The sequence below is a fragment of the Pteropus alecto genome, unplaced genomic scaffold, assembly GCF_000325575.1.
Source record: "Pteropus alecto unplaced genomic scaffold, ASM32557v1 scaffold189, whole genome shotgun sequence".
NCBI lineage: Eukaryota > Metazoa > Chordata > Mammalia > Chiroptera > Pteropodidae > Pteropus > Pteropus alecto.
Window position 1 is genome coordinate 563348 of NW_006442117.1, and position 8219 is coordinate 571566.

At 56.2% G+C, this 8219-nt stretch overlaps 1 protein-coding gene and 1 pseudogene across 1 annotated transcript in view; one reads left to right on the top strand and one right to left on the bottom strand.

Annotated features, from left to right (window-relative positions):
• FAM89A (family with sequence similarity 89 member A) overlaps positions 1-8219 on the bottom strand; it is a 19422-nt gene that overhangs the window by 2227 nt on the left and 8976 nt on the right. The window lies entirely within an intron of this gene.
• Positions 1661-1779, top strand: LOC112470059 (annotated as a pseudogene).

Consider the following 8219-nt stretch of genomic DNA (forward strand, 5'->3'; position numbering starts at 1 on the left):
GCCCCCCTCTGCAGGGCAGGGCCTAGGGGTGGGGCGGGGAGGGGGGGGGCGGGGACTGGTCCCTGCAGAGCCTTCCCCGCCCCCAGCAGCCGTCAATCTCCTGTCACCGCGATTCCTCAGCCCGACCCAGATCCGCCTCCTCCCACGGGCAGAGGGTGTACAGATCCGAGGCGAAGCTGCGGAATCAGGAGTCCTGGATCATGGGGACGGATGCAGAAAACGCTCGTCGTGTGGAAGTTCAGATCGACACATAACGGGGGACAGGAGCTTGGTTTCGAGAAGTAAAAGCCAGGCAGTCCAATGGAAAGATGAGCGGCCCGGCTGCCACACCCTGCTGCGCGCGGCCGGTCAGGCCACCGAACAGCGTGGGGACCGGGACCATGTGAGCACGGCTGAGAGCTTTCGACTGGAAAACGTGTCAGCACAACCTCCTTCGGGGAAGTGCGACTGGGTATTTACAACCTTCTGTGCTGCCTCGTGTTCTTTTCTCAACAAGCATGATACTCTTAAATTTAAAAACTAGTAACCATTAAAAGCATAATGAATGGGTACACATGGCACTTAGACGGCAGGCTCGTAAACTGTGCCCAGACGGCTGCCTAATGTGGCAATGCCACAGAAAGCCTTCGAATACTATGGGGCTCGTCACTGGCTAAGTAGCTCGTTCCCAGGGTCTGGCTGCGGAGAAGCCGCACTGGGCCGTACGCAAAGGCGGAATCCACCCGCGTCCTCGTCCTGGGAGGCAGGTGTTGATTCCGTTATGAGGAGCGGCTGGAGCACTCGGAGGTCGCGGCCGGCGGCACGCTGGGGCGCCGGGCCAGGCCTGGAGGACTCGGCCTGCTGCTCTGACCACGAGCCCCGCACTGCCTGAGCCCACGACGCTGAAGGAAACGCGAAAGTCCGATAAATGCGTTAGCCTCACCAAGCTGAGGACAGGACTCTGAAGGGCCCTGGGGATTCAGAGGCAGGAGGTGGCCCAGGCGGCACGCCTGTGCCTGCGTCCCCAGTAAGGCTGGCCCAAAGGTGGCCCCTCCTCTACACCTTCCCATAAATTCTCCTCCCTGGGCGGTTTGAGCTGGGTTTTCCGGCCCCGCCGAGAGCCCGTTCTGCAACTGAAGAGCCCCTACCAGGACGGTCCCGTGTGTCGCTAACCTAAACTGACCTTCAGGCCAATTCAGCCCGTTTCCTCTTGTTCTGTCCCAGGCAGATGACACAGATGAGTAAAGCAAGCGACCATTTTAAGAGACATCTCTTTTTCCCTGATTATAAGAATAGAACATTCTAACATATTAAGAAATTCAGTGGTTCCTAATCATTAAGAAGAAACCTGTCTTCCCTAATTCTAGGATCTAAAAATGTTTTAGTCTTGGGACTCCTTTTTACTCTTAGAAATTAACGTAAATAAAATTTTTATGATCAGTCGCATTTTGTAAATCTCTTTAACCTCTGCCTTATCTGCATCTGCTTTTGATCTTTTGCAACATGTTTTGGTCGAAGAAAATCTGGCCTCACACAGACGTAAGTGGGAAGGGAGCGTTTAAGAACCTTTCCGATAACTGGGTATCCTGCGACAGTCCCCTTTAGCTGGCTGCAGAGCGGAATCTGAAACTACGCGAATGAACTTTTCATACTCTCTCACATTAAAATCCATCAGTCTCCCGTGCACGGCCACGCCACCCTGAACACGCCCGATCCCGTCCGATCGCGGAAGCTAAGCAGGGTCGGGCCTGGTTAGTACTTGGATGGGAGACCACCTAGGACGACCGGGTGCTGTAGGTAGAAAAAAAAAAAATTAAAAAACCCACCGGTCTTGCACTTTGGATGGGTCATGTAACCACGCATGATTTTACATCATCGAGCATCGGTTATGAGAAAAATGTGGGAAATCGATTCACTGAATTATGCAGATCTTCCTAAGGTTGATTCATTTCCTTAGGTAACACTTGAAAAATCTTATCTGTCAACATGACCTCCACATAATTATGGGCTCCCAAAAGGATGTGGGGGCCCCTAGAGGTCCCTAGACCATACTAAGAACCTTGATCTAAAGTTATCCACGTTTGCACTTGAGCGTCTGTCCCTCTGGCTCTGTGCGTATCCAATGTGCTTTTAGCTGCCGTTACCGGTTATACAAATGTATCCACGCACCGCTCCGTAATTTAGTTTCCATATTGCGAAGATCTATGTGCATATATATACAGTTACCATACTCTTTTCCACAACTGTATAGTATTCTACCACTATTCTATATTATTACATCATTCTGTTACGTTTGACATGCACGAGTATTGTCACTCGTGTGACTATTTTTGTCCCATAAATGAAACTGCAGGTGCAGAGGCCGAGAAGGGACGTGGAATACCTCCCCCCGATCCAAGCCCACCCCAGTGCTGGGGCCACAAACAACAGGCCACTCACCCAAGATTTATATCAAAGGCCCAGAAGTTTGTGACCCGCAGTGGTGACTGCTGACACGGACGCAGGTGATGCCAAGAATCAGGGGTGACAGGAGGGAAACCGCGACCTACTGACGACGGCTTGGAACTCGGCACAGGCCGCAGGGGTAGCTTGTGTCCTGTCTTTTTCCGGAATGACACCCACTGAACCGGAAGTCCCTCTCCGTTAGAGCAGGTGCAGTTAAGGAAGAAACTCTGAAGCTAAAACCAGAAAACCAGTTCTTGGACAATACACAGAAAACTTCGGTCAGCACCCAGTGCTTCCCGGACGCCTGACACCAAAAGCGAGGGGGACTGGCTGGCGTCCACCCGTTTCCGCTGACTCTCCGAAGCCTCCCATCCCCGTGACCATTCTTTTCGGTCTTTGCTGGTCCTTCAGGTAAAACATGACACCTTCTTTCAATTTACATATCTGTGGTTAGAAGGGATGCTAAACACCTCGTATTTCTCTTTAACTGCTTTGAACTTGGCTATTTTGGGCTCCAAGTCTAAGCGCACTCAACAGCCTAATAAAGCACCCTCTTCCCATGTCCTCACACCTCCATAGTGTCTTCCTCGGCCCAGCCCGCGCAGGCCAGGCCCGCCTGGTGTCGACAGGGTCACACTCCCCTGGAGAACGCAGGTGGGGAGGGACAGAGGCCTGCTTCTCCACCCCCACCCCCAGGCCAGGCCAGCACCTCCCTCCCGGAACCTTTAAAGACAGACCCTCATCTCTGCACAACTGGGCCAGCCCGCGGCGCTCAGGGCCAATCAAGAAAGCGAATATAAAGTGCTCGAACAAACGGAAACATTTCTGCCGACCCATAAGGCAGGTCCTTCTGCCTCCAAAGCTCTAGGGGACAATAAGCATCTGTGTCAAGTGTCTGTGAAGGAATGCGCCTCAGGAGAGACGCAGCCCAAGGAGCCTGCCTGTCACTCAGGCACGTCCGGAGCGCGTGGGCAAGGACCGGGGTGTGCGGAGGCCCGGGCTCCAGGGGATGATGCTGGGCAAGAGGGGCAGGTACCTGGCCTGGCCAGTCTCAGCGCTGGCTTCCTGCCCCCGGGTCTGTGGTCTGCATACAGCCTTTCCTGCCTGGGATCGTGAAAAATGAGCTCTCTGAACTGGGGTTCCCATGGAGTTAGGTGGGCATTCGGGGAGCAAAACGCACCGCCTCCAGCTGCCGCTGGGTGGGGGCCACAACCCCCTGCTCGGCCCTCCCTGGACATCCGCGCCCACTGAAAGTGCATTGACGACTCCTGGACGCAAACATGCCTGGCACCCGCTCAGCCGAGAGCCTCTGCAGACGCAGAGGTGGCCGAATGCCAGACAAACACCTGTCACCAAAGGCGGGAAGCAGAAGGGTGTGCTACTTGTAAGATGCTTAGGAGTTGAGAAAAATATTACTTTATGGTCCCTACGTGTAGCTACAGTGAAGTTAAAGTTTAAAGTGGCAGAAAAAATATTTCGGTCCTTTCTATCTTCAGATCTTGGGACTCTGAGTAGAACCTCGATTAGAGCAAACACCAAAAGTGAATGAGCACAGCCTGCCCACCCTGCCCCCCCGGCCCCGACACAGACACACGCGGTTGTCACAGCACCAACCATCACACGCGCCCACTCAGTGGTCTTTCTTTCGGGGGGTGGGTCCTGGATCCACCTCGGGGGTGAGTACTGAACGGGGTAATTACGGCCTAAAATCGTTAACGGTGACTGCAGACAGCCTAGTGCTGATGAACGGATTCGGAGAATCGTCAGCCTGAGTCATTCTTCCTCTGCATGAGGTGGGTTTACGGCCACCAAGCACAGCTGTGCTGGTGTTGTCGGGGCACCGTGCCAGGCAGGCCCCCCACTTGTGACCACGTGGTTTCACGAGGCTGACGTCTTCTGCAAGCGCCCACAGGGACCCCAAACGGCACGAGGGGAAGAGAACCATCCTGCCAGAGCCCAGAGGACCCCTCCTGGCACTCGCGGGAGATCCGAGGCCCAAAGGGGGTCCCATCACCCAACAGCAGAGCTCGAGGTCCTGGAGCCCGGTTCGCAGCCCCCCGCTTCCTCGAGGGCCTGGGAGAGGTGCAGCTGCTGCGGGTAGGGCAAGGAGCCCAGGAATCCACATTATAGCAGGTGGCCTGGGGATTCTGGGGCTGGCGGCCTATTTTGGGGAACACCGCGTTGAAGGCAGTATAACAGGCTGTCGGGTGTCCCCAGGCCTCTCAGCCCCACGGCAATCATGAGCTGCAGCCCCAACTCCGGACGGCATGTCGCAGGCCTGACTCCAGCCTGGGCCTTCACTGCCACCTCCCAGCCCCGTGGGGAACAGGGACTGTGCTCCTTGGGGACGTGTCCCCTCCAGCCCAGGCCCGGCCCCGCACGGGCTCACTCAGGCTTAGCTGTCTCAGCTCGAATGTGGCCAAAGTAAGTGTTGCTGGTCTCAGAAATCAAATTTTTTTTCCTCAGATAAGTTTTTCTCCCAAATCACTTCAGCTCAGGCCACCAGAGTGCCGTGTGAGTGACTTCCCACCTTCATGCACAGGTGGGTGACCAAAATAACTGATAAAAACAAAAAAACAAAAAAACAAAACGAGGCAAAGAGGCTCCAAGTCGGGAGGGAGAACCCAGCCACCCCTGAGATGCCACCCTCCAAGGTCCCCGTCCCCACAGCCAGGCCCTTCCAGCCTCTTCACTCCGTGTGACTCTGTCGGTACCTTCCCATGACAAGCTAACGTCACAGGCTCTGTGTGGGAACGGGTGTGGGCTGGGGATCTGGACGAGGGAGAGTCGAGGGTCTCCTCCAACCACATGCGAGGATTTGAAACGCCGACCGCGACCGCGCGACCCCGCGACCCAGTGAGCAAAGCCAGCTCAGCGGGGATCTGGACGACGGAGAGTCGAGGGTCTCCTCCAACCACATGCGAGGCTTTGAAACGCCGACCGTGACCCCGCGACCCCGCGACCCCGCGACCCAGTGAGCAAAGCCAGCTCAGCCAGCAAAACTCTGCCCGGGGCCCTGGGGACCAAGGATCTGCACCTAGAAAGCGGCCTGTGGGTGACACCTGTTCTCCGGCCGTCCAGCAGCCCGCTGTCCCTCTCTGCTCACTGCCCTTTCTTTGGGGAACCCCAGTGCCCCCCATGGTCACGCCTTAGTGAAATACAATCCTGTCCTCGCTCGGACTGGCTGGCCAGGCCCTCCGTCACAGTAAGTGCCACCAGAAGTAAGACGCGCGGCGGGAGCCGAGAGTGTGGACGCTGCGGGGAGCCAGGCTCCCAAACAGTGACGGGGGAGGAGGGCGAGCAGCTGCGACCAGGCGCAGGCTCCGCCACCGAGGCGGGGTCTCAGGTCAGGAGAAGTCGCCTCGGCTACCGCGGTCACAGTCACGGTCCCGGCTGGGACAGGCCCGCGCCCACCAGGCGGGGCCCGCTCCTTCACACGCCCGCCCGGGTGCTCCACGCACCTAACGCACACCCAGCGAACACCTGCTGGATGCGACCTAAAATGTTCCGAGGCTTAAAAAAAAACCAACTCGTCTTCTCGTGTTAACGGACTTCCGCTGGTCTACGGAGCAACAGCCACCTGAGTGACAGTCACGGCTCTCCAAAGGGGCCACCGGGGAAGGGGATGTGCAGGACCTCGGAGAAGCGCTCACTGGGACAGGAAGTGCAAACCACGACCCCGTGCAGAGCAGGGTGTCACCAATCATGGGACAGAACCCTCTGCCCACTCAGCTCCCTCCGCCCTCGCACGGCCTGGACGCCAGCCGCCCAGGTTCCACCCTCGCCGTCCTCCAGGCCGAGGTCTGTCCACCAGCTCCACATTCTGAGCTTTTAACATGCTCCTCCGCCGACGTGACGAGCCCCCTGCCCCCTAAAGGCGGCCACTCCCGCTGACCCTACTGCCGCCGCCAAGTCCCAGCACACTACACAGCCATGGAAAACATCGTAGTGTAGATACCAACCCAGAAAACGTTTGCGGCACGAGGCCCCAAACAGCAGACCAGATGCGCAGTGCGATCCGCGCGAGTCCGCGTGTGCGCGCGCGCATGCTCACGGACGCGTCACGCGGTATGTGATTGCCACGGTTAAAAAGGCCTTTGGAGCATCTGGTTGAATTTATGACTTTGGGGGAAGTACTTAAATTTTGAGTGATTTTTTTTAAAAAAAAATCCATAAAAGGGACTTTGAGTGCCCATCTCATGGGGAAATTACAAGCTGATGCACAGAAAGCGCGAACGTTGTGCTCGCCCGGGAGATGTCCCCAGATCTTAGCAGTCCGTGTCTGTCCCCAGCTGCCGGGACTAGAGGGAGCCTGAAACGCACGAGGGACAGTTAACGCAACGCCAGCCCCACACTTCAAAGTCGGGCTCTGCGTCCTGCGAAACACCGAGGTGAACCCAGTGAAGTCGACGCCCTCATGCCTGCAGCTAACAACCCAGTCCGAACCAACTGTATAAACCCCAAAGGTAATTGTGCAAAAGCTACCAAATATTTTCATACCCGTGGGAGCGTCGGTCCGCCCGCTTATTCGAAGGCCAACAGAATGTGACTTTTAAGGTTCATGCTTGTAATGGGAATGAAGTAAAAAGTAACTTGTGAAAATACGTGATTTTTTTTTTTTGTGCCTTAATTCTGAAACACCAATATTCTGTCCTCCAAGCAGAATGAGGCCCAGCAGTCTCCTGTGCAGCTAAACCAGTATTTTCTTTCTTTCCCTCGTCTCTTCGGTTTCATTCTGTTGTTCACAGGCTCTTGGAAGTCAGAAAATCAGACTCCCATCCAGTGCTTTATCCGTGAACGCACACCTCTCCTCAGACGCTTAGGTCAAGGTCGGGGGCCTGAACCAGGGGGTGTCCCGGCGTCCCAGCGTCTGACGATCCTCGGTGGACCCAACGCGGTGTTCCAGGCCTCACAGCCAGACGTGCACCGTGGGCCCGAGAGGCACCTCCATCTCCACCCGTTCCTTCTGCCGATCCGGCCACGTCGTCACCCACCTCGAACCCCTGCCACTTGTCGTGTGCTTTCTGGAACGTCACAGTCTTTCGTGCTTTTTAAAAATAATTCTTAAGTTTCGGAAAACATCAGCGTAGATACCAACCCAGAAAACGTTTGCGGCACGAGGCCCCGAACAGCAGACCAGATGCGCAGTGCGATCCGCGCGAGTCCGCGTGTGCGCGCGCGCATGCTCACGGACGCGTCACGCGGTATGTGATTGCCACGGTTAAAAAGGCCTTTGGAGCATCTGGTTGAATTTATGACTTTGGGGGAAGTACTTAAATTTTGAGTGATTTTTTTTAAAAAAAAATCCATAAAAGGGACTTTGAGTGCCCATCTCATGGGGAAATTACAAGCTGATGCACAGAAAGCGCGAACGTTGTGCTCGCCCGGGAGATGTCCCCAGATCTTAGCAGTCCGTGTCTGTCCCCAGCTGCCGGGACTAGAGGGAGCCTGAAACGCTTTGCTGTGCTGCACTGTCCAGAAAAGGCTGAAGTGGCCTCTGATTCACGACTCTCCCCGACCTAGCCTTTAATTAGCGGCCCCGCAGATTCTGCTTCAGAGACATGTTCCCCACGAGGTCCCTGGTCGACAGTCACGGGGCCGCACCCTGCTGAAGCTCTACCGAGGAGCACACCGCACCCGGGTTCACCTGGCGAGCCCAGCCCCAGGCCGCTCTCCAGCTCCTACCCTGGGCCCCTCCGGGTAGAACCCGCCTGTCAGAGGGAGCACGCGCCTGCGTTAGAGTCCGCAGCCTTCGCTGGCCTCCGGACCTGCTGCTGGATGCCAGGTTAATCGCA